At 41.7% G+C, this 26,680-nt stretch overlaps 1 long non-coding RNA gene across 1 annotated transcript in view; it reads left to right on the forward strand.

Moving 5' to 3' along the window:
- The window catches only part of LOC141085738 (uncharacterized), a 97,912-nt gene that overhangs the window by 59,906 nt on the left and 11,326 nt on the right, over window positions 1–26,680 (forward strand). Inside the window, exon 2 of the long non-coding RNA XR_012231400.1 lies at window positions 647–835. This is a non-coding gene — a long non-coding RNA (uncharacterized lncRNA). The remainder of the gene's footprint in view (window positions 1–646; window positions 836–26,680) is intronic.

Genomic DNA, 26,680 nt, shown 5'->3' on the forward strand with positions numbered 1-26,680 from the left:
TTGGTGTGGAATTATATCCAATTTGGCTTTAGGACAATTCTTTTTGTGTTTTTTCATTTAAGACAAATTAAATGAAGATAATAATAACAAAGAATTTGTGTTTGCAATCATTTTCAGGAAGAAACTGAGTATTATCTGACAAAATTGCAGGGGTGTCAATACTTTTGGCCACAACTGTAACTACAATATGACTGCACATTTGATTTCACCACATCCATAACAACCCAAGATTTAAAAAATAAAATGAACACAGGAAAAACATTCAAAAGGTGTATAGAAAAAAATGGTATCACTAAAAATGTCACTTTGCTCTTCAAAGAATGCAGCCCCCAAATTAAATTTTTTTCTATATGCGGCCCATATACCGAGCCAAGTTTGAGACTCCTGCTTTATGTGATACACTTTTTCATACATACCTGATGAAGGCCTATATGGTATAAACGTGCTGTTTTATGGTTCCATTTTTATCTTTATTTTTGTATTGTTTTTAGTTATTTTTTATGCAGTACAGCAACTACCAATTGTAATCATATTGAATACCGTAAATATTGAATTAATCTATACCCACCATCCATTTGGAGATTGTCCTTTTATCGACGAATGTTCCGCTACCTTTTTTGAGGCAAGAATTCTTTGATCTTTTCAGACTACTGGGAATCCCCTTTACAAACCGAAGCGCCATCGGTTTTTCACCTCTCATTCTACTCTGGAACAACTTCTGGGCTAGGAAAGTTTGCTGCCACAGCCATCAGATGAGCTGCATGCCTCATGAGGGATACCAGGAGTCTGCTTAAACTGCTGCTAGTGTTGTGCCTAATCAGCACAACCTGCTCAGGTGGGCAAATTTATCTTTCATAATGTTGTTTACCGTAGTTATTGCGCTTTGGTAGCGCATTTCTGTTTTTTTTCTTCTTTTTTTCATTTTCCTGCCTAGGATATTTTATTAACATGGGATAGTGCGCTCACATTGGAGAGATGTGGAGATACCAGGCACAACCCTGTTTCACAGCCAAAGATGGAAGGAATCAGCTGCAGATGCTACAAATGATGGTTCAGTCCGGGAACCATTATGTGTCAGAAAAAAATCTAAATAAATTTAAATAAAAAAGGGGGTGATAAAAGTGCTGCTAAGTGCAGCAAAAAGCAGGTAAAATCTACATAAGAATTTCTGAAAAAAAAGGGGGGGGCTATGTGTTCCAAAATCGAACAGATGTCTTCCTCAGGCCAGACATAAAGGAGGGAAAGGAGTCACACACTGACGTCAGGGGTCAGTGCACATAAATAAGATAAAGGCAAAAGTACAGAATACATAATGCTGACACATAGTGGTATAAAATATGAAAAAGGAAAATGAATTTATAAGCATCCAATGTTAAAATGATAGCATTAACACTAGAACTGTGGAAGGGATCATAATGACTCCTTGCCTTTATTTTTTCTTCCATAATTTCTTCATTTTTTTACCATTTTCTTTCAAGTTCTGTGACTTTTATGTATTTTTTTCTCTTTATAATATGTATTACAATCTTTGAAATATATATTTTTTCCATTATTTTTTGTGTAATATATCTAGACCAGCGGAAGGGGTCAATCTGACCCCCAGTGAATTTCTCCATTGAATGTTTCTGTATGATGCTTCAGACAGCAGGGCATGTTGGCACTTGTTGTGGCAAATCTATACTTGTCTTAGTTAGCCCTCATTGTGCTCAGCTTATCATTTAGACTTTTGGAATTAGGCCTTGACGAATGTCTTCAATCATGTTTCACCAACTTTGTATTTCTAAGGAAAAGGTTTTGACTTTTCTAGAAAATTTGGACGTTGAATTAGAATGTGTATCTTATTCAGATGGTGATTTTGTGCCAGAAACAAGTGAGGATGAACGTGCAAGTGAGAAGGAGTTGTCTGCAGAAGTGAATGAGAATCCTGATCTACCACAATCTTTTCCTCAGCCATCTCAGCAGGTTCAGTCAAATGCCTCATCTGTGAAGATGGTTGAAAAAAATGACATTGAATGGGTAATCATAGATGCCAACCCATCATTATCTGGAAGGAGATCTGCTGTGAATATCCTAAAAGATCGAGGAGATCCTACTAGATACGCCTTTCACCGAGTGGATGATCCTGTCATTAGTGCATTCAGTCTGCTTTTCGATTAATTAGTGCTTTGTCTCATGAAAAGATGCACAGAGTCAACTGCTCGGAATGAACTAAAGAACAACGTTGTCACTCGAGGAGTTGGAGACAATGATTGGCTTTTTGACACAACAAGCACCCCGGACCTACATGATGCCAATCTGGATGATCTTTGGTCACATTCTTGGGGAACAAAATTCATCAAGAACATGATGCTGAGGGACAGATTTTAGGAGCTTTTAAGATTCCTCCGTTATGATAAATCAACCCGTACATCACGCTTGTCAACTGACAAGTTTGCATTTGTCTCTAAAATTTGGAAAAAGTTTATAGAAAACTTCCTTTGTTGTTACGGCCCAGGTGAAAACATAATCATTGATGAACAATTACTTCAAAGCAAAACAAGGTGCAAATATGGACTCAAATTTTGGATTACTGTAGATTAGAAACAAAGTATGTCTGCAATGCCTTCCCATACCTCTTGAAAGACGATGCCCGTCCAAGCAAGCAACCACTGGGAGAGTATGCTGTTCTCTGCCTTGTGGAGCCATTTCTAAACCAAGGAAGGAATGTGACAATAGACAACTTCTTCACGTCTCTTGAACTTGCCATGAAGCTCCAAGAGAATAAAACATCATTGATGGGGACAATAAACAAGACTCGCTATGAAATTCCTGTTGAGTTGAAGAAGGGCAATGCTAAAATGTACTCTACCACCATCCTCCGACCAACTGGAAATGCAGAATGCACCTTGACTGTGTACAAAGGGAGAAATGGAGAATGTAATTCTTCTCAGTACACTGCATTCTGATGTAGCAGTGAGCAAAGAAGGAACGAAGAAACCAGAAACTGTAACCTTCTATAACTTCGCAACGTATTGAGTCAATGTGGTTGACCAAATGACGCGAGCATACACCTCTAAGGCTGCATGCAGGAGATGGCCAATGCAATTCTTTTAAAACATCTTGTATTTGGTGGCAATCATGGCTGGGTCATCTATAATCAGGTACAGAACAAGACGATGAAAAAAAAGAAAGAATTTTATTTTTCAATTGGCAAATTAACTGAAGAAAAGCAAAGAGAAAGAGGACCGTGTCAAGTACAAGAAGCAGTAGCAGCAGGACCAGGGGCGTAATTATAGCGGTCCCAGAGGTCACAGCTGTGACTGGGCCTGACGGCTTAGGGGGCCCGTCCATCCACCAATAATGAAGGAGAAGGAAGACGTCACCGTACCATGTGACCCGCAGCAGGGAGGCGTCACCGCAGGTTCTGGGGGAAGATGGATTGAAAGAATGCAGTCACCAAGTCACGTGATCCATTGAGAGGGGTGTCCACAGGTCCTTCTGCCTTGACTGTGTGTGCTGCAAGCTGTTGCTGCGTTCTCCTTCTGCTTGTCAAGGGTGAGGTGAGGTCCCTTAAATTTGTAAGTGTCCTGTGTGACTGCTGTGTCCTCCTGCTGCTGGCGTTCCGACTCCCACAGATCTGCACCTGTCCTGTGAGACCTGTTATTAGGAGCTGCTCAGTGCCGAGGTGAGTAGTGGCAGAAGCTTCTGCATCAGAGGTCTTTCTCTCTATCTGGCTTTATAGTGCACACTGCACAGGTCTCTCTTTATATGGCTCTATAGGGCACACTGCACAGGTCTCTCTCTCATGATACGGTTCTATAGTGCACAGTGCATTGCACAGGTCTCTCTATATGGCTTTATACAAGGTGTGTACAAGGTGTAAGGAGCAGAGCCGTGTATGTACGGAGCCAAGCCGTGTGTGTACGAGGTGAGCGGAGCCGCGCGTGTACGGAGCGGAGCCGCGCGTGTACGAGGTCAGCGGAGCCGTGTGCACGAAGTGTACGTGTCGTGGAAATTTAATTGGGTAGATATACCAGTGTATGTTGCTGCCTGTCCTAATTAGACAGAGTCTTATTGAGCGCTCAACAGAAAAAAAGACTCCCTAAACACGTTGTTAGCAGCATCTCTTTCAAGCAGGACTCTGCCAGTTTTATTGCACATACATGGTTTTATCATTTAGTACAGAAAGGAGTGGTTACTCAATTACATAGGGCTGAACTTCTTATCTGATTGGTGGGTTTGAATACATGAACATATATGGAAGAGTTTACCAAAAAGCTGATTCTAGCAATATAATTTACGGCCCATTGTTCTGCGATGCCAGCAAAACTCCGATATCTGTCGGTACATCTGGCCTAACTTCCTCATTTCCCATGTCTGGTAGATATTTCTCAAGACATGAGACAATGCTATCACGTTGGTTCTCCAGACGGGAGCATGTGATTAGGTCATCTTCAGCAACTGATTACAAAGTTCAAGATAGCTGTGAATATGTATCTATGTGCGCATATGAGTATATGGAGTATATATGAGTATATAACATATAGCATATAGCCTATAGCAGGCAAGTGAGATCTAGATGAAATACATAAATATATATTTCTATCACAATCCCCCCTTAGATATCACTTGCCCTAAAATCCTACTCCTGTCCCAAAGCGCTGCAACTCTTTTATGCTGCAAGTGGGTTGATGCATGCCTAGCGCACACGCCCCCCTCCGCACAGACTTCCACAAATGGGCGGTCAGGAGATCTGTCCCTAACGGGGGTTTGGTGCAATGTAATCAAAGTCTCTTAGTTAGCAGTCTATGCAGTCAGTGCATGTGTATTCTCTATCAGGTAGGTAATTTATTCAGTCAGGTAGGACATCCACAGCATCATTCCAGCTCAGGTGTATCTTCTGGTATGAGGGCTTCCCTGCAATGCGGTGCGTGGATCCAGGTGGGGGTTTCTCCTCCAGGTTGGTGGCGTCAGCACTTGGAGAAGGGCCATCAGATCTGGGATCAAGTGCTTCTCCTTACGGACTTTTTCCACCAACACTCAGCCTCCTGACTTCAGGGCGTGCATACCAGGCACCGAATCTGGACCTGGCAATGAAGGAAATAACTCGAGAATGGACATTAGCAAGATTCTTGATAAATTCAATTTCACATGCAGACAAAGTATCACATTGCATAGTCAACTGCTAAGTAAAGAATACCCCTAACCTGGGTTTAGACCCAAATAAAATTTCAAATTGGTGACAGCTCTTTCTATGGTAGTGTCTAATGCCATGGTTTGTATGTCTCTTGGGGAATTTATTTTAGCATGCTGCTCTTAAGTGTCCCACTTAGTCTATGATGCGGCATGGCGGGAAGTGTGTAGGCCTAAGTCTGACCCTACTGCTGATCAGGGCTCTTGTGTCAGGTTTGCTGTGAATGTGGGTCCCTGATCACTTGCTATTGCTTCTGGAACCCCCATATCTGCGCACTATTTTTGAGAGTAGCTTCTTTGCAGTAGTCTTCGCCAACTGGTTCCTTACTGGGAAATCTTCAGGCCAGATGATGTGGGGGAACTTTTCCCACTTGTCCGATGTTGCATTTGTCAGAGGCCAGACAGCTGCTGGAAATTGGCTGTTAAGGTGGGGGTCTAGTCCAATCAGGTCATTCATCTGTGTCTTCAATTCAATTCTGTGCGGGGGGCCATGTGCCCATTGAACCACCATAGGGTACATACTTTGAGGTTGACTGGGTCTGTCTTGAGGTAGACGTTTGAGGTAGACAGGTTTTTTTTTGGAGCCCAGTGCTTTTGCCCTTCAGCATCCAACTTTCCTTCTCCTCCTTCTGAGTCTGGTCCTGCTTTTTCTTGTACAGGTTTCAGGAATCATTTTGTCAGGTTTTCTCGTCTTCAGTCGTCATGTAGTAGCCATCCGGCTCTACGACCTTTCCCATTTTTCCATATTGTCTTCCTCTGGCTGCTTCTTTGGCTGCCATGTTGATACCCAGTGTCTCTACTGTGTTCAGTTTTTTGTGTGCCTTGACCTTCAACACTGACACCACTTTTAGTAGTTGAAAAGCGTTCAGCAGGTCTCTGATGGCTCCATGATGCTTCACGGTTGACCCGCTTGCTGTGATGAAGTCTCTTGCAGCCCAGATGGGTCCAAAGTCATGTGCTATGCCATGCGAGTACCTGGAATCGGTATAGACTTTTGCAGTTTTGTCCTTCACAATCTGGCAGGCCAGTTCCGCTTCTTGGGCTGACAATCTTCTGGTCCATAGGATGTCTTGACTGCTGGTCACTGCACATCCCGTGTGGAACCCTTCTTCATCACTGGAGCCATCTATGGTATCTTGCAGATTTTTCCTCTGAGGGTCCGTATTCGCATCCCCCCCTGGGAGTGGGAGTAGAGACAGGTAACGGCTGAGAGCACTGAAGAGTGGCGTGTGCTGCAAATATTGTTTTCATGCAGGAGGGGCCCCCCCGCAACTGTTCTGGGCCCTCTTGGGCATCACTGTCCATGTGCTCTGCACCCCCTTGTGCGTTTTCAGGAACTGGTCATTTCCGGCTGAAGGGGGAGCATTGAGGGGAGCATTGGACACATCCATCACCGTGAGTACCGTTGCTGTGGCTGGCACGTTTGTCAGCAGAGTGTGCAGATCTGGCACCACTGGGGTTTCAAACATGGTTGATTCGTTCACAGCCTTCAGGTTATGCACCATTCAGTCCAGTCTGGCCTTGCTCTTCACAATGCCGTGAGTAACTCCCATCTCCTGGCACAGGGCCGGCAGGGAAGCAAGCCGTTTACTGGGGTCCTCTTCATCAGAGATGACGTCTGTTGTGAGTTCATTTTCCCCTTCATCATTGAGGTCTGAGGAACTCCCTCTTCTGGTGAAGGAAGGTAGTGAGGCTGATTACCAGCACCTGAGCAGAATGATGATGACTGGGTGACTGGAATTGCTGACTGGATATAAGGCAGCCAACGCCCTTCTGCCTTGCGGGTGATTTCTCTGAGGGATTCTAGGAGACCAGTCTGATTCCTGCTCCTCAAAAGCTAAGTTTTCTGCTCTGCTTTTTGCATTTGTGTTTTGGTTTGGTTTTGCCTTGTTTTTCTGGATTTCTGCCATTCCCTGCTGGGGTGAGCTGAATTCCTTTTTGCTCTGTCTTCAGAAAATACCTGAGTACTGATATAGTCTTTTTGAAGCCTAGCGTCTTCAGGGCTTTTTTCCCTATCAGTCTGTTGGCTCTTGTTTTGATAGGGTTTTTGGCGGATTGCAGACAGCAGCTTTTCTATCCTGTCCTATTTAGTTAGCTTGGGCCCCATCATTTGCTCAGCCTATCTTTCTATCTTTGTGAGTGTTTTTTCATCTTGCTTCACCGTCATTATATGTTGGGGGCTGCCTATTGCTTTGGGGTCTGCTCTGGGGCAGTTTAGATTTCCCTTTCTGTCTTTAGGCTATTTAGTTCTCCGGCTGTGATCGAGGGGTCTAGGGCACCGTAGGAACCCCCCATGGCTACTGCTAGTTGTTGTTGATAGGTTCAGGGGTCTACAATCCGATAGCTGCCAACTTCTCTGGTTTTCTGGACTTAGCTAGTATTTCTGTTTTTGCCTCCTACGGTGACTCATTCATAACAGGGCTGGTTATATTTGAGCATCCATAGAGTGGGTGTGAGGATGCTCACCGTATCCCCTCTTGCAGAGCCAACACCGGCATATGTACTAGCAGGACCTGCGATGATGTCCCAATCATGTGATCATTACATGGTCCAGATTAAATACCTGAATATGAGAGACAGTCTGGGTGTGTTGGGAGAGGGAACACTCACATGTGGTTCCAGGAGGAGTGGAGGACCTTGCTAGGTGTCTGCATGTGGAACCTGCAGGGCAAGGTCTACAGCTCTGGCAAAAATTAAGAGACCATCACATCAAAACCCTGTTATGGGCAGCCCATTCTCCAGACCTGAACCCCATTGAAAACCTCTGGAATGTAATCAAGAGGATGATGGATAGTCACAAGCCATCAAACAAAGAAGAACTGCTTACATTTTTGTGCCAGAAGCAGTGTGAAAGACTGATGGCAAGCATGCCAAGATGTATGAAAGCTGTTTTTAAAAATCACGGCTATTCCACAAAATATTGATTTCAGAACTCCTTCTGAGTTAAAACATTAGTATTGTTGCTTCTAATTAATTATGAACTTGTTATCTTTGCATTATTTGAGGTCTGAAAGCACTGTTGTTGTTGTTTTTTAATTTTGACCATTTTTCTTTGTCAGAAAAAAAATACAAAATGCTTTGCTTGGAAATTCGGCGACATGTTGTCAGAAGTTTATAGACTAAAAGAACAATTTACATTTTACTCAAAAATATACCTATAAAGAGAAAAATCAGAAAACTGAACATTTGAATGTGGTCTCTGAACCACTATCCAAGAAACAAGTGAGGGCGTTTCTTGGGATTGTGGGTATTACAGGTGTTTTATCCTGAACTTTGCATAATTGCAAACGGATCTCCTTGTGGGCACCAAGTCGACAATGGTGAAATGGACTCCTGATACAGAGATGGCCTTTCAAGAACTCAAGCGGGCTCTGTGCAAGCATCCTGTTCTGGTCGCACCAAGACTTTATCAAAGAATTTGTGGTCCAGACCGATGCTTCGGAAGTTGGGTTAGGAGCCGTGCTGTCACAGGAAATCAATGGAGAAGAGCATCCTGTCCTATACCTCAGTCAAAAATTCTCTTCTTGTGAGAATTATGTCATCGTTGAGGAGGAGTGTTTGCCTACGAAGTGGGCATGTAGACACACTGAAATACTACCTGCTAGGCCGTAGGTTCAAGTTAGTGTCAGACCATGCCCCTCTGAGATGGTTGAGAGAGAAGAAGGGTAAGAACGCCAGGGTGACTAGGTGGTTCTTATCCCTTCAAGACTTCATATTCCACGTAGAGCATAGGCCAGGGAAGTTACATGGCAACGCGGATGCACTCTCCGGAATTCCCTGCTTAGTGTCTGAAGGTGCCAAAACCACTGGCTTTGGGCAGAGAGGGGAATATGTGACAGGGTCACTGGCACAGTGTATAAAGGTATATATGTGTCACTGCGTATACTACAGTCAGTGATGTAGAACCAGATTATTTTGCTCCAGCATGCTAAGTGCTGAGAGGGTTAATCATATACTTACAATGGGCTGGTTTTATGTGAGCACCCATAGATTGGGTGGGAGGGTGCTCATTGTATCCCCTCTTGCAGAGCCAACGCCGGAATATGTACTAGCAGGACCTGTGGTGATGTCATGATCATGTGATCATCACATGGACCGGGTTAAATACCTGGATATGAGCGACAGTCTGGGTGTGTTGGGAGAAGGAACACTCCCATGTGGCTCCAGGAGGAGTGGAGAATGTTACTATGCGTCTGCAGGTGGAGCCTGCAGAGTAAGGACTCTTGCACTTTTTTGTTTTGTTTTTCTGTTAAGCCAGGAAGGCTCTGTTTTTGTCTTCGTGGACCTTGCCTTGGTCTATGCTGACTTTAATAAACCAACAGGTGTTTCACTCTCCAAGTGTTCCTGTGTCTACCTGAAGAGGCAGCTAAATGTGTCAACCCCTCACAATTGCATTTCTATATATTAAGCACATTACACTTACAATGATTATCAAAGTGTATTTTACCCTGCAATCACTAATTTATTTCCTAAATCTTAACCTATGTCTTACTGTATGCTAATATATTACCATATCACAATGCAAGCACTATAACACTTATCTTAACAATATAGTACTGAAAACTGCAGAACATAGTTTACCCTTCATTCAACACAAGTGATAAAAAAACCCTAACACTATTCACATTATGTTATAATGTGACTGGTGGCTTCAGGGGTAGGAACATGACAGTACCGTCCATCATCCTTACACAATCTCAGATAGGTTTCCGTGCTTTTGTGCAGACCACTCGGGCCAAGAAAAAAAAATGGATATGTAAACTAACCCAATAAACTATCATAGGTATGAGTGCTATCCGTGAAAAACATGGCTGACACTCATATGAGAAAAACTGATGTCTGAATGAATCCTTAAGGTGAGTAAATGGGCTGCATCAATCTTGGGAGTTCTTCTGCTGAGCCCCCAACCTGAGACAAGAGATAGCCCTGGCCATATTAAGAAATCCAGTAACTATCCACATATGTTCCATGCATTAGCCATTTGAAATGAGCTGGCTGCCATCCATTCACGATATATTTTCTAGTACCACATGAAGAATTATAGATTGACTTGATCATAGAAAAAAATGTAGCTTTCAATTCAGACAGAAACAAACAAGATGTTAAAATGGTAACAGCTGATCCCGCACAATAGGAACTTGTTACATATTGCCCAATAATGAGAAAAAAACAGGATTAAAAATGCCAAACAATGCCACTCACTCAGCCATAGAAGAATCCAGACTGCTAAACAATACCTACTGTCTTTTTTGTCACCCTACACACCAATACGGTGTCATAACGCGAGTTAATAGGCGCACGCTTCAAGCAGAAAGATGTAACTCTTTTTCGCATGTGTTGAACAATGTGAACATTGCCGTGCCATCATAAAAGAAAGATCATTCATGAAAGTCTGCATGAAAGGTGCCACGTACAAAGAAGAGCTATGTGCTAAGGCCAGAGCGGTGTCCTTGAATGGTTTAGTGTAAGTATGACAAATAGCAAGGTGTATCAGTCTGACTACCAAATACAGGAACAATTATTTTCCTTTCTTTACAGCTAGTTAAACCTGCTTCATAGTTCTCTAATTCTTCTCAAGTCCATTGAATTGTATTCTCAAATATTAATGGTCTTACTGGCATCTTTAGTTCTCAACCCACATTGTTTGTTGAGATCAACCTTGTTCTTACAGGTAGGGTTTAGTACATAGGGGCACAAGGACCCTCAGCAAAGGAATGTTAAGTGGAATAACGTTGCATTAGTGTATCTGAAAATGTCTTATAATGGAAACCTGCTTAGATTTCATGGGTAACGGTAACATTATAAGTATGCAATTTGTTTTTGCTACCATTAACCGTAAGTACTTTACGTTCCTCCAAGGTAGACTGTTTTCAAAAACTACTGAGAAAATATGTTTTGTTTGACAAGAGGTTGTGAGTCAAGGGTTGCCCTGAATTCGTATCTCTGTATTGCTGTTTAAATAGTCAGACTGCTGTTTAGTTCCTTACAAATGAATATGAGATATTTTTCATGCGGTGATAGCATCTGATAATGTAAAGTATCCATTTATGCAGACAACTAAATGTAGCGAAATCGGGTTACTATTATCATTACTGTAGTAAAATAAGGAGAGTGTTTATCCATAAACATTGAATACACACTATCAACATTTAAAATAATGAAATCCCCTTTAATATTTTATACCCTCCCCTTGTACTGCTGAAAACAGCTCTGATTTGTCAAGGATTAGACCCCACAAGATTTCTGAAGGTGCTATGTGATATCTGGTGCCAAGTCCTGTAAATCCTCTGTCTTGCCTTCTGTTTGCCAACGATTCCCCAGGCAAGCGACTCACAGCCAAACAGGCATTCGTATGATCCTCCTTCTTCCATTGCTCCATGCTTCTTATACTTATAGGGGTGGACAGGAGCGAGCATGGGTACTATGAAAGATCTGTGAGGCTCTGTGTGATTTGCCACTATCACCAATTCATGCTCTTGTGTTGGACAGATAGCCTTCTTTCCCCACAAGCATCTATCAGCCTTGGGCATCCATGACCCTCTCACTGGTTCACCAGTTGTCCCATCTTGGACAACTGCATTACTAGAACACTTTGCAAAAGACTCTGAGAAGCCCTCACCCAAGTGTCCAGCCTTCACAATTTAGTCCTTGTCAAGGTCATTCAGATCTTTACGGTTGTCAGTTTTTGCTGCATCCAACACATCGACTCCAACAACCAACTGTTCACTTGCTGCCTAATATATCCCACTCCTGACAGTAGCAATTGTCAATGATCAATGATTTTAATGGCCAATCAGTGTATGATACAGTGAATCAGAATTTAGATGGGTTGTATAGAAACATTGTAACTTTGAATTAAAAGTGTCTCTGTGCCCCCCTTTTGTTGGAGGCACTAATTGAACGAGTATCCAGTGCAGCCCTAAGATGAGGGTTAACAGGATGATTGGCCGTCGGTATTGATCTCTGAAGCACTGCAGTCCCTTCTGTTAGCTGATCTGCAGCAGTGCCAGGATTTGGACTTCTACCACTTTATAACCATTTTATGGCTATTAATGGGTTATTTAAGGTAATTTTTTTCATATGGGCCTGAGAACTTACAGGCAAGTAGTTGCTAACTACCTGCCTGCTCTACACGGTGCCCATCTCAGCCTGCTCAGAGCAGTCACGGACTGCTGCCAGGGACCGAGCTGCACTGGAGACTAGTTGGCTTCTCCAAGCCTGAAGATAATGACTGACAGGTCTCTCCCTATACATGCACACGGGGAGAGACCCGTCCATCAAGGGGAATGGGGGGGGAGAAGTTGTTGGGAATCTGCATTTCTGAATAGTCTCCAGCATGGATCGGTCCCTGGCGTTTTTTAACCCCTTAAGCCCCAAGGGTGGTTTGCACGTTAATGACCAGGCCAATTTTTACCATTCTGACCACTGTCCCTTTATGAGGTAATAACTCTGAAACGCTTCCATGGATACCAGTGATTCTGACATTGTTTTCTCGTGACATATTGTACTTCATGTTAGTGGTAAAATTGCATTCAAATAACTTGCGTTTATTTGTGAAAAAAACGGAAATTTGGCAAAAATTTTGAAAATTTTGCAATTTTCCAACTTTGAATTTTTATGCCCTTAAATCACAGAGATATAACACACAAAAAACTGAATAAGTAACATTTCCCACATGTTTACTTTACATCAGCACAATTTTGAAACCAAAATTTTTTTTTTGTTAGGAAGTTATAAGGGTTAAAAGTTGACCAGCGATTTCTCATTTTTGCAACACCATTTTATTTTTACGGACCACATCACATTTGAAGCCACTTTGAGGGGTCTATATGATAGAAAATACCCAAAAGTGACACCATTCTAAAAACTGCACCCCTTAAGGTGCTCAAAACCACATTCAAGAAGTTTATTAACCCTTTAGGTGCGTCACAGGAATTTTTTGAATATTTAAAAAAAAATGAACATTTAACTTTTTTTCGCTAAAAAAATACTTCAGGTTCAATTTTTTTTAATTTACCAAGGGTAACAGGAGAAATTGGACTGCAAAAGTTATTGTGCAATTTGTCCTGAGTACGCCGATACCTGATATGTGGGGGGGAACCACTGTTTCGGCGCATGGCAGACCTCAGCAGGGAAAGAGCGCCATTTGACTTTTGCAATGCAAAATTGGCTGGAATTCAGATCGGACGCCATGTCGTGTTTGGAGAGCCCCTGATGTACCTAAACAGTGGAAACCCCCCACAAGTGACCCAATTTTGGAAACTAGACCCCCCCAAGGAACTTATCTAGATATGTGGTGGGAACTTTGAACCCACAAGGGCTTCACAGAAGTTTATAACGTACAGCGGTACAATTAAAAAATCATATTTTTTCCACAAAAATGATCTTTTCACCCCCAATTTTTATTTTTCCAAGGGTAATAGGTCTCTAAAAGTTATTGTGCAATTTGTCCTGAGTACACTGATACCCCATATGTGGGTGTAAATGACTATTTGGGCGCATGGCAGAGCTCGGAAGGGAAGCAGCGCCATTTGACGTTTTTGGCTGGAATTGAGATCGGACACCATGTCGCGTTTGGAAAGCCCCTGATGTACCAAAACAGTAGAAAACCCCCACAAATGACACCATTTTGGAAACTAGACCCCCCAAGGAACTTATCTAGATGTGTGGTGAGCACTTTTAACCCCCCAGTGCTTCACAGAAGTTTATAACGCCCGTGCGTGAAAATACCAAAATCGTATTTTTTCCACAAACATGATCTTTTAGTCACCAATTTTTTTCATTTTCCCAAGGGTACAAGGAGAACTTGGACCCCAAAAGTTGTTGTCCAATTTGTCCTGAGTTCGCTGATACCTCATATGTGGAAGGGAAGTAGTGACGTTTTGGAATGCAGACTTTGATGGAATGGTCTGCGGGTGTCATGTTGCCTTTGGAGAGCCCCTAATGTACCTAAAGATTGGAAACCCTCCACAAATGACCCCATTTTGGAAACTAGACCCCAAAAGTTGTTGTCCAATTTGTCCTGAGTTCGCTGATACCTCATATGTGGAAGGGAAGTAGTGACGTTTTGGAATGCAGACTTTGATGGAATGGTCTGCAGGTGTCATGTTGCTTTTGGAGAGCCCCTGATGTACCTAAACAGTGGAAACCCCCCACAAGTGACCCCATTTTGGAAACTAGACCCCCTAAGGAACTTATCTAGATGTGTGGTGAGAACTTTGAACCCCCAAGGGCTTCACAGAAGTATATAATGCCCAGGCATGAAAATAAAAAAAATCGTATTTTTTCCACAAACATGATCAATTAGTCTCCAATTTTTTTATTTTCCCAAGGGTAACAGGAGAAATTGGACCCCAAAAGTTGTTGTCCAATTTGTCCTGAGTACGCTGATACCTCATATGTGGGAGAAAACTACTGTATGGGCACACGTCGGGGCTCGGAAGGGAAGTAGTGACGTTTTGGAATTCAGACTTTGATGGATTGGTCTGCGGGTGTCATGTGCGTTTGGAGAGCCCCTGATGTACCTAAACTATTGAAACTCCCCATAAGTGACCCCATTTTGGAAACTAGACCCCCCACGGAACTTTTCTAGATGTGTGGTGAGCACTTTGAACCCCCATGTGCTTCACAGAAGTTTATAACGCCTGGGCGTGAAAATAAAAAAATCATTTTTTTCCACAAAAATGATATTTTTGCCCCCAATATTTTATTTTCCTAAGGGTAACAGGAGAAATTGGACCCCAAAAGTTGTTTTGCAATTTGTCCTGAGTATGCTGATACCCTATATGTGGGGGTAAAACACTGTTTGGGCACATGGCAGAGCTTGGAAGGGAAGGAGCACCATTTGACTTTTTCAACGCAGAATTGGCTGGAATTGAGATCAGACACCATGTTGCATTTGGAGAGCACCTGATGTGCCCAAACAGTGGAAACCCCCCAATTATAACTCCAACCCTAACCCCAACACACCCCTAACCCTAATCTGAGCCCTAACCCTAGCCCTAACCCTAACCCTAGCCCTAGCCCTAACCCTAATGGGAAAATGGAAATAAATACTTTTTTTAATTTTATTATTTTTCCCTAACTAAGGGGGTGATAACGGGGGGTTTGATTTACTATTTATGGCGGTTTTTATGTTTGGCGGCTGTCGCACGCTAAAAGACACTTTTTATTGTAAAAATAGTTTTTGCATCACCACATATTGAGAGCTATAATTTTTCCGTATTTTGACCCACCGAGTCAGTTTTTATCGGTACCATTTTTGGGCACGTGACATTTTTTGATCGCTTTTTATTCCGATTTTTGGGACGCAGAATGAACAAAAACCAGCGTTTCATGAATTTCTTTTGGGGGGGTGCGTTTACACCGTTCCGCGTGTGGTAAAATTGATAAAGCGCTTTTATTCTTCGCATTGGTACGGTTACAGTGATACCTCATTTAGGTCGTTTTTTTATGTTTTGGCGCTTTTTTGCAATGAAAACAATTTTATATAAAAAATAATTATTTTTGCATCACTTTATTCTGCGAGCTATAACTTTTTTATTTTTTTGCGGATGATGCTGTTTCGCGGCTCTTTTTTTGCGGGACAAGATGACGTTTTCAGCGGTACCATGGATATTTATATGCGTCTTTTTGATCGCGCGTTATTGCACTTTTTGTTCGGTGGTATGATAATAAATTATTTTTTGCTTCGTTTTTTATTTTTTAAGGGGTTCGCTAAAGGGGTTAACTAATGGGACAGTTTTATAGGGAGGGTCGCTACGGACGCGGAGATACCAAATATGTGTACTTTTATTGTTTTTTTTTTTTTATTTTCAAAAAATGAATTTATTGGGGAATATATATATTTTTTTTTTACTAATTTATTTAGCGATTTTTTTTTTAATTATTTTTACACTTTTTTTTACTTTATTATATAGTCCCAGGTGGGACATCACTGTCCTGTGACAGATCGCTGATCTGTCACATCACAGATCACTGTGACAGATCAGCAATCTGTCACAGGCAGTTCTGCAGACTTCCTCATGCCTGCGCTTTGCAGGCAGTGAGGAAGTCAGCTCCCTACAGGCCCCCGAAGGCCCTCGTCGCCATCTTGGATCCGGGGGCCTGTAGAGAAAGAGTCCCCCGCAGCAGCGCTGCACATTTCGCTGCCGTGGGGGGCTCAGGGAAGCACGGAGGGAGCCCCCTCCCTGCCGAAGCTTCCCTTTAACTCCCGGTACACCGCAATCGTGTTTGATCGCGGTGTACAAGGGGTTAACGTGTCGGGGGCGGTCCGTGACCGCCCCTGACACATTGTGCCGGGTGTCAGCTGTGATAATCAGCTGACACCCGGCCGCAATCAGCGGCGCTCACCACGTGGGCGCCGCTGATCGCATTAGACGTACTATCCCGTCCTTAGGAATTAAGTCCCAGGGCACATGGACGGGATAGTACGTCTAATGGCAGAAAGGGGTTAAAGTATGTTTTTCTCTGAAAAGCAGCAGTATTTCATGGTCAAACATACCTGGCTGAGGTCATACAGCTGTTGCCTGATATCTCTGTCATCATCATCATCATCATAGCTGCTCACTTCACTTTTAACCAATATTGAAAATGTTGCAGAACTTCAATAACGACCATACTAATTATTATTGGGTTACTCAAACACATATATAACATACGCTTCTTAACATTAGCCACTAAGTGGCAAGTCTTTATATATCCTACAGAATAAATCAGCAGCGTTAAAGAACTTTTAAAAGAATCACATGAATGGGTCACATGCAGATTTGGCTTTTTAGACCATGATCGCACAATCAGTATCTGGTCAGTATTTTACATCAGTATTTGTAAGTCAAAATCTTGAGTGGAACAATCAGAGGAAAAGTATAATAGAAACACGTCACCACTTCTGGATTTATCACCCACTTCTGGTTTTGGCTTACAAATATTAAGGTAAAATATTGACCAAGTACTGAATGTGTGAAGGTGGCCTTGTTCTGCATTGACAGGCTAAAATTGTTGAGGTTATCTCAAAGGGAACATAATGGGATAATGTAATGAATATAAGTTTATACCTATTACATGCCAACATACTGTATATTGTTGATAACTTTGTATATATATTTACTTCTCTTATACTTGTCTTGGAATATATCAAATCTTTAAAGTTGATATTATTTAGTTTTCTTTATTAAAAACTATTTAAGTTAAATATTTCCTCATTATATATCACATTACATAAGGTGGTAACATAGTAACAGGCATTACAGATAATGAGGCAATGCTTACCCGTATAATATAATGGAATGGAGGGATATTACACTGTATGAAATGAAGAATGGCCAATAGCTATAGTCTGACTGCCATCTGCTGGTTCTGTAGTGACGGCTATGGCAGGAATCTGAATGATTTATCTCAGTCTTACTATAGTCTGTCATGCTAGAAAAGTGAAAGATATGTTCACACGTGACACATTTGTTGCAAACATTTCCTGGCTACAACTGTTTTCATCTGAACGGGACACCAGATCCAACAATGCAAACGAGCTGAAGGCTGCTATCAAAGCAACCTGGGCTTCCATAACATCTCAGCAGTGCTGCAGGCTGATCGCCTCCATGCCATGCCGCATTGATGCAGTAATTGATGCAAAAGGAGCCCCAAGTATTGAGGGCATTTACTGATCATACATTTCAGTAGGCCAACATTTTGGATTTTAAAATCATTTTTCAAGCTGGTGTTATAAAGTATTCTAATTTACTGAGATAATGACTTTTGGATTTTCATTGGCTGTAAGCCTTAATCATCAACATAAACAGAAATAAACACGAGATAGATCACTCTGTTTGTAATGACTCTATGTAATATATGAGTTTCACTTTTTGCAATGAAGAACTGAAAAATTAACTTTTTGATGATATTCTGGGGCTACGTGCACACGTCCGGAATTCCCACGGATTTTATGTATTTTTGCCGCATTTTTTCACCGTGAAAATGCTGCAAAAACACATAAAATAAGCAACTCATTGAATTCAATGGCATTCCGCACATGCTATGCTAATGCTGCGTAGTTTTCCGCGGCAAAATCACGTCGCAGAAAAATACACAGCATGCTCATTCGTTGTGTGGAATCGCGGGAATTTCGCACACATAGGAATGCATTGTTCCGCTTACTTTCCGCATGTGGCTATGCCCACCATGCGCGAAGTAAGCGGAAAATGTGCGGATAGTACCCAGGGTCTGGAGGAGGGGAGACTCTCCTCCATGCTCTGGGTACCATATCCCTGTAAAAAATAGAATTAAAATAAAAAATTGTGTTATTCTCACCTTCCAGCGTCCCCCGCAGTGTTCCTAGGCCTCAGCGATGCTCCCGGCAAATCCCATTCCCAGTGATGCCCTGCGACAATGACCTTTGATGACGTAGCGGTCTCGCGAGACCGCTACATCATCAAATGTCATTGTCACAAGGCATCGCTGTGAACGGGACTTGCCGGGAGCATCGCTGAGGCCTGGGGACGCTGCGTGGGTCGCCGGAAGGTGAGAATTACACCATTTTTTTTTTATTATTATTTTAAACTTTATATCATTTTACTACTGATGCTGCATAGGCAGCCTCGTAGTAAAAAGTTGGTCACACTAGTCAAACACTATTACGCTATGACCCTTCTCATGGGCAAAGGTTATAAAATGGAACTTGTGTATTAATGGAATTATTTGATTTAATTTACATTTCTACAAAGAAAGTTGCAGGGTTTTAAACCTTTTTTTATTTTAAAGAAAATTTAATTTTACATTTTAATGAAAAAAATAACTAAATTGTAATTGGCTTTCATTAAAAATGTATCACCTTCTATAGCCTCTGTCTTTTGCTGGCTGCAGAATGAGTTAACTCAGAAGCGATAGGTGAGTTCGTCCAGACAGTCCAATGGGTCAGCTTCCAACTCATTTATCTTTTTCAGTTTAGCTCCTGACAGGTGATTTATGACTATAGGACTATTAAGTTGAAATTGAATTGCAGGGAAACAAATAAGCCTGTGAAAGCAAAATAGTGGAAAAGTTTAAATGAAATCAAAGTGCACAAATGTAAATGTGGCACCCCAAGAGTCCAGTTGCCACAGTGGCATTGCCTCCCTCACAGGGGGGTGATGACATGCCTGGAAGCAAGGAGGGGTTCCATGACTAGATAACTCTTACATCCAACACTTTTCCTGACTCCAGACCAGAAGGGGGAGCTCTAAACTCAGTTTCAGGGGAGCTTCTCTATTAGTTCTGGCCTGGAGGCGTGGTGAGTCAGTCAGTGTCTGGGACTGAGAAAGACAGAGTCTGAGTGAAGAGAGGAAAGAGGAGATGTGATTGAGAACCTGGGGAGTGGAGCTGTGACCAAGCTCACCCCAGAGTACAGCTCTAGAAGCCAGACACCGGAGTCTGTGGCTGACAGGTACAACAGTCCCAGCAGCTAAATCCGGAGGGCAGTGGATTGCAGGTCTCCTGGCCCAGCAAGCACCCGAAGGCACTGCAGCAGACCAGAGCCTGGAGCCACCACAAAAGAATGACACCTGCAATAGGCTCAAGCTGTCTGCCATATGGGCAAGTACTTCAGAACAATAAGGAATAGAGGAATAGAGGACTGAGCATAGCTTTAGGCAGCAAGGACCTGAGAGGACATCACAGTAAGGAGGCCTCAAAACCCATCTGGCTTAGTGGATCTTAAGTTGCTTCCAGGCTCCCCGGCCCTCCTGAGTTAACTCATTCTGCAGCCAGCAAAAGACAGAGGCTATAGAAGGTGATACATTTTTAATGAAAGCCAATTACAATTTAGTTATTTTTTTCATCTGTAACTAGTGCCCCGGCCTGCACTTTAAACCATGAGTAAAAGTGTGGAAACTGCACCCTGCTGTGTTCTCTGAGTTATTTACTGTGCCATCCACCCTGCACTACAACCATCATCACCATATTAAACAATATAATTGCCCTGGGACTAAGCTCTAGCTGTGGAGAGCTGTATCATCGCTGCTGCATCACCATCAGACTCAGCGGTCTCTTTAAGCAGCATCGGCCATCCTTGGCCGAGTACCACAGGTGGCGTCATGAATCATCTCTTATAAACTTTATTTCCCCTTTAATCATCATTTTTCATTGGACGCCCAGGGCCACGGACTGGGTCACTGCTGCCGTGACCGGCCCGGTACCGAGTATCCCCACAGCCCTGGCAGGTGCTGCATAAGTAAAAAATAAAAACTGTTCCCAAAGGTTTAACCAATTTTAATACATTGGCCCAAATATTTTCTCTGCCTGAGACCTCTGCATGGACCTGAGGTCATTTCAGCCTCAGGTCCTTTACTCATTCCCGCTCAGTGGTGTTGACAGCTTTTTTCTTTTCTCTGTCATATCTTCAGTGCGCCTCCATGGGTTTTAACTACACCGAAGAAAACATCAGTCACACTAAGGGGGACATGATCACAGGACTAGTCCTAGATAACATGCAAATACTAAGCAGTGAGATAAAAGTGATTTTGTCACACATATCAACAGTGTTTTGTGATGGCAAGGTCTTGATTAAAATACAGGCTGCCAGGGTTTCAGTTGTCTGGTAGCCACTTGGATACGCATAGTCACAGGGTTTTTAGATCAAAACAGAATAAAGTTTATTGTCCTTCATAAACTTTACCGCTCCAAAAATGAAAACAGCCTTCCTTCAGCACCAATGAATAACAAAACTGTCATTTCTCTGGCTATGTCCCACCGCTTCTCAGTATCTAGCAAAAGACTTTCCACCATGAACAGCCTTAAGGTACTGTCACACTTAGCGATGTACCAGCGATCCCGACCAGCGATATGACGCAGTCAGGATCGCTGGTACATCGCTAAGTGGTCGCTAGTGAGCTGCCACACAGGCAGATCTCACCAGCGACATCGCTGGGGACGGGGATCGCTACTTACCTGTCACACCAGGCGATCCTGCGTCCTCCCGCCCGCGTCCACGCGTCGCTCGTCCTCACAGCAGGAAGCGCCACAGGAAGCTGACGACGAGAAACAGTCCAGCTTGTTCTCGCGCGATCAGCGATAACCAGCGGGGGAGCCGGTCGTAGGTAAGTATCAGACACAGAGATATCGCTAGCAATATCGCTATAACGTCACTAGTTATAGCGATATTGCTAGCGATATCTTAGTGTGACATGCCCTTTAATCCAGCTCCAACACAACACACTCGGCTGAGCTAACCCAGCTGCCTGTTATTCGGCTTGTAAGGACATGTTCACACAGTCAGTATTTTACATCAGTATTTGTAAGCCAAAACCAAGAGTGGGTGAAAAATGCAGAAGTGGTGATGTGTTTCTATTATACTTTTCTTCTGACTGTTCCACTCCTGATTTTGGCTTACAAATGCTGATGTAAAATACTGACCAAATACTGAACATCTGAACGTGTCCTAAAACCCAGACTGGCGCATGGGAGCAACCTTTCTCACCCAGGCTCTTTTGGTCATTTCTAAAGCCCAGATCTAAAATTCAGTCAAAATAAAAACCATCTCACTACCAAAGACCTGCCATCCAGGACCTTACCTCCTGCTTTCTCACAAGGCATAGGGAGACCTGGGGCAGCATATGGGGGAGTAATCTATGGAGCATCTTATGGGGGCAGCATATGGGGGAATAACCTATGGAGCATCTTATACTGGCAGCATATAGGGGCATAATCTATGGAGCATCTTATGCGGGCAGCATTTGGGGGAATAATCTATGGAGCATCTTATAGGGGCAGCATATGGGGGAATAATCTATGGAGCATCTTATGGGGGCAGCATATGGGGGAATAACCTATGGAGCATCTTATAGGGGCATAATCTATGGAGCATCTTATGGGGGCAGCATATTGGGGCATAATCTATGGAGCATCTTATGGGGGCAGCACATGGGGGCATAATCTATGGAGCATCTTATGGGGGCAGCATTTTGGGCCTATTCTATGGAGCATCTTATGGGGCCATAACCTTTATGGAGCAGCATATTGGGCAAATTATTCTAGGGAGCATCTTATGGGGCCATTATTAACCTTTGTGCAGCATTATATGGGGTGTATTTTGTATGGCGCATCTTATGGGGCCATCATGAACTGTATGGAGCATTATATGGGGCTCCTGATTCAATATGGATATTCAAAAACATTTAACCTACTGATGTCTCAATTAATTTTACTTTTATTGGTATCTATTTTTATTTTATAAATTTACCAGTAGCTGCTGCATTTTCCACCCTAGGCTTATACTCGAGTCAATAGGTCTTCCCAGTTTTTTGTGGCAAAATTAGGGGGGGTCGGCTTATACTCGGGTCGGCTTATACTCGAGTATATACAGTATTTTTTATTTTCATGCATTTCTTAATGCTTTCAGTTACGAACTGAATGGACTTAAATACAACTATATAAACATCAGTAGTTTCAAGCATGTCGCTCTCCAGTTTTCTTCAGATGCAGCTATGTCTCTGGAAGTGAACAGGAGAACAGCTCTGGGCACATCAACAATAAAGTCACTGGACGAGGTCTTCAAATCGAGGTACATTTCAATGGTGACGAAGACTTGGCTGGGAGATAATTTGGTCTTTTCTGTGCTAACCCAAGGATGCAAAACCTGGATGATAAAAAACAAGAGAGAAGAATCGGCACCTTCGAAATGTGGTGCTGGAGAAGGATGTTATCAATACCATGGATGGCAAGAAGAACAAACAAATGAATCTTGGAACAAAGGAAGCCAGACATGTCATTTGAAGCAAGGATCACCAAGCTATGACTTGCCTACTTGGACACATCATACAAAGAGAACAATCACTGGAGAAGGACATCATGGTCGGAACAATAGAAAGTAAATAATAAAGGAACAAGGCAGTGAGAAAGATCAGCAACCCGAGGGGTTGATACAATCAGAATAACAGAGAAGACCCTGGTGGATCTATCTAGGCTCGCACAAGATTGATCTTCCTACAGAGCGCTCATCCATCAAAATGCCATGGCTTGAGATCGTTAAATAATAATGTAAGCAAAGCATAATAAATAATAATAATACTCTCTGCTGAATCAAGCCATTATGTGTATGGGGCATTTGAACAACGGCTATATAAAATGTACAGCTAGCCTTCGAATATGCCAATATCAGAGGCACAAAGGTACAGTAGAGTCCACAGAGTACTAAAGAGTACAGTCATGTGCAAGTTATTATATTGGCGCTGAATAGTTATTTTACTTTAGCAGTATATAGGCTGTAACCTTGTTTTGATTAGGTATTATATGGTTTCATTATGTAAGTAACTCTGTAAAAATGTGAATTACGGTACTATCCAAATTACTAACTTTTCAAGTGTCTGCAGTTCAATGACTATAAGAGAACATTAATGGAGAAACCAAATCCCCCCCCCAAATTTCTGTCTGTGCTCGAGGCATAGAGGAAATAAAAGGGCTAGTATTGGTAGCTGCTCTCTGCTGTTACACAAATACTTCTCGTTAGAACATGGGAAATAAATTCATAAAAATTACAGGTATTTTTAAATATTTCTTAATTTTATGTTCAATGATAATTCAATAATATTGTATTTTTTTTACCTGTAGACTAAAGAGAGACATTTCTCGACATTTTTTTAGCTTATTTTCAGACTTTGTTATGGGCATTATTTGATATTTTGCACCAACAGTAACACAATGGATAAAGCACAGCGAGTGGCGGTGATTCTCTGTCCACATTGTTAGCGGAATGCACTAAGGTCAATTAGATAAACGAGATGCAGGGGCTGGCAGAAGCCCCTACTGCTGTAATAGCCAAATGATTTGCTGTTTGGAAGTTCTTGATTAAAAATTGAGCAGTCAAAAAGTACTGGAGCCCTTGAAGGTGATTTTGAAGATGGAGTAGTATCTGGGCAGCACAAACAGCAATCAAAGGCAATTAGAACTGGGGCAAGTGGCTCGTTCTGTTGTGAGTCTGCATGGAAATTGCACTTCAGATTTCAGGCTTGTTACATTTAAAGCAAAGCCCCCAGCTAAGTCATTTTACAAGTCCAACTCCAATCAGAAGATATTGCTTGAAATTTTCCTATTACGGCTGAAGTGAAAGGATTGATTGTCTATGCTGATGAGTCCTGAGATTGGTATATAAAAATGGTAATTTTGTCTTGACGCTCCATTATCATGTTGTTTCAATTGCCAGAATAAAAAAAAATACTGGGTGCAAGTCCGAAAACTAGATTCAGGATTGAAAATGATGTATTTTCTCTCTCTTTTGTTTTTTTTTGTGATTACTTAACAGACAGGTTGTATAAAGGGAAACAGGACCAGAATATACATTTGTATAAATATTTGGTGAGTGATTTAGAGGTAAAACTAAGAATATACTTTTTATAAAGAATTAGTACGTGCAAATATGTAGTGTGTAAGTACTGTAACTGTAAAGAGTTTATTTTCATGATATTACCTATATGTGTAATGCTTTAACCCATTATCAGCTACCCTATTAAAATTGTTTTAATAGAGGGGTTCCTTATTTAGGATCCTTATTAAAGAGTCAGAATAGAGTGTGGCTGAAAACAGCATCTCTAGCCATGGAGGACAGAAGCTGTTTTGTCATTACACAAAAACATTCCATTGATTTAAATTGGAACTGTGTAATACTTTAGTTTTCCAGCACTGGCTCTGCTGATTTTTTGGGGAGAGTACCAGTAGTCCAATCTGCAGGCAGCCTACTATCGGCAGTCCCTTCTAGCAAATAATGATTGTGGAAGACCCCCTTTAAATACTGAACTCAAAGAGGACCCTTTAGCTAGAAGGAAATTCCAAAGTGTTTTTTAGGATGTGCATAAAGCACCATATATGTGCTGTCTAAAACGCAGTGTTTTCACTTTTTACTACAAAATTTAAAGCGTAACCATTGTTTGATTTTTTTATTTCATAAATCAATATATGAAACATATAAAGGGGGTGAAATAAGTATTGAACACATGACGTGACGTGTTCAATACTTATGTCACCTTCTGTGTTTATATGTTTCATATATTGATTTCTGAAATAAAAAATCAAACAATGGTTACGCTTTAAATTTTGTAGTAAAAAGTGAAAACACTGCGTTTTAAACAGCACACATATAGTGCTATTGTACACATCCTAATGTGTGTATGTATAATGCCTTGAAAAAGTATTCATACCCCATGGACGTTTCCATGTTTTTTCATGTTATACCCACAAATGTAAATGTTTTTTTATTGGGATTCATAGTTTTCTAAATATTTTAAAAATAGAAATGTGAAAAATTGTGACATGCATTTTTTTCAGCCGCCGAATCAATCACGGTTTAGGTAAGAGTCAGTGATAAGCGGTCATAAAAGAGCACTTAGGAAGCAACCCAGGGGCAGACAAGGATGTCAGTTCTCCACCGCAGCTCCAGCCGAAAACCTCCAATGGAGGATAGTAGCAATGAGAAAATGGAAAACGGTCTTAGGAGCGCAGGAAAGAGACTCAGACAAGAGATGGGTTTAAACCACAACGCGTTTCGACGGAGGATCCGTCTTCATCAGTTTTTTCAGCCGTCGAGTCAATCACAGTTTAGGTGGCAGCCATGTCTTGATAGGTTTGCAGTTGTGCCATACTCCTTCCAATTTGGATAATGAATTGATCAGTACTCCATGAGATGTTCAGAGCTTGGGCTATAACCTAGCCCTGTTTTACTCTTCTCCACAACTTTATCCCTGACCTGTCTGGTGTGTTCCTTTGTTTTCATGAAGCTGTTTGATCTCTAATGTTCTCACATAAACCTCTGAGGCCTTCACAGAACAGCTGTAGTTACACTGAGAATAAGTTACACACTAATTATGTGACTTCTGGAGGCAAATGGTCACTCAAGATTTTATTTAGGGAGATCAAACTACAGGGGGCAGGATATAAATGCTCATCACAATTTTCAGACTTATAATATTTTTAAAATAATTAGAAAACAATGTAGCATATTCTCTACACTTCACAAATACTTGTAACTTAGTGTTGGTATTTCACGTAAAATCCCAATAAAATACATTAAAATTTGTGGGTGTAAAATGAAAAAATGTGGAAACGTTCATGGGGTATGAATAATTTTTCAAGGCACTGTATATGTATATATGTATATGTCGTATGTCCAGCAAAGGCAGTAACATTGCTATTAATAATTTTACAAGTTTGTTTTAAAGACAACTATTATGGAAATGTATGGAATAAATAGAAATCCATTAGGGTTTTTCTTATATAAGAATTCAATTTCTTCATGTATAAAAGTTACAACAGTTAACACTGGGCCACTAATCATTTGACTTTTATCAACTTGTTTCAAAGGTCATTTCAAATTTCTAACCAAAATAATGGAAAACAAAAAACATAAAAAGACCACCTGGGTTTTGAGAAGTTGAGCTGGATAGAGTGAAAGGAAAATCAACTGAATGAAAAAAATCAGCAGCAGGCAGGATTATATGTTTTCCTGAGAAACTCGACTAGGGAAAGTTGTTAATCACATTTTTGTCATTGT

The sequence above is a fragment of the Dendrobates tinctorius genome, unplaced genomic scaffold, assembly GCF_039654945.1.
Source record: "Dendrobates tinctorius isolate UK_male_01 unplaced genomic scaffold, ASM3965494v1 ptg000006l, whole genome shotgun sequence".
Lineage (NCBI taxonomy): Eukaryota > Metazoa > Chordata > Amphibia > Anura > Dendrobatidae > Dendrobates > Dendrobates tinctorius.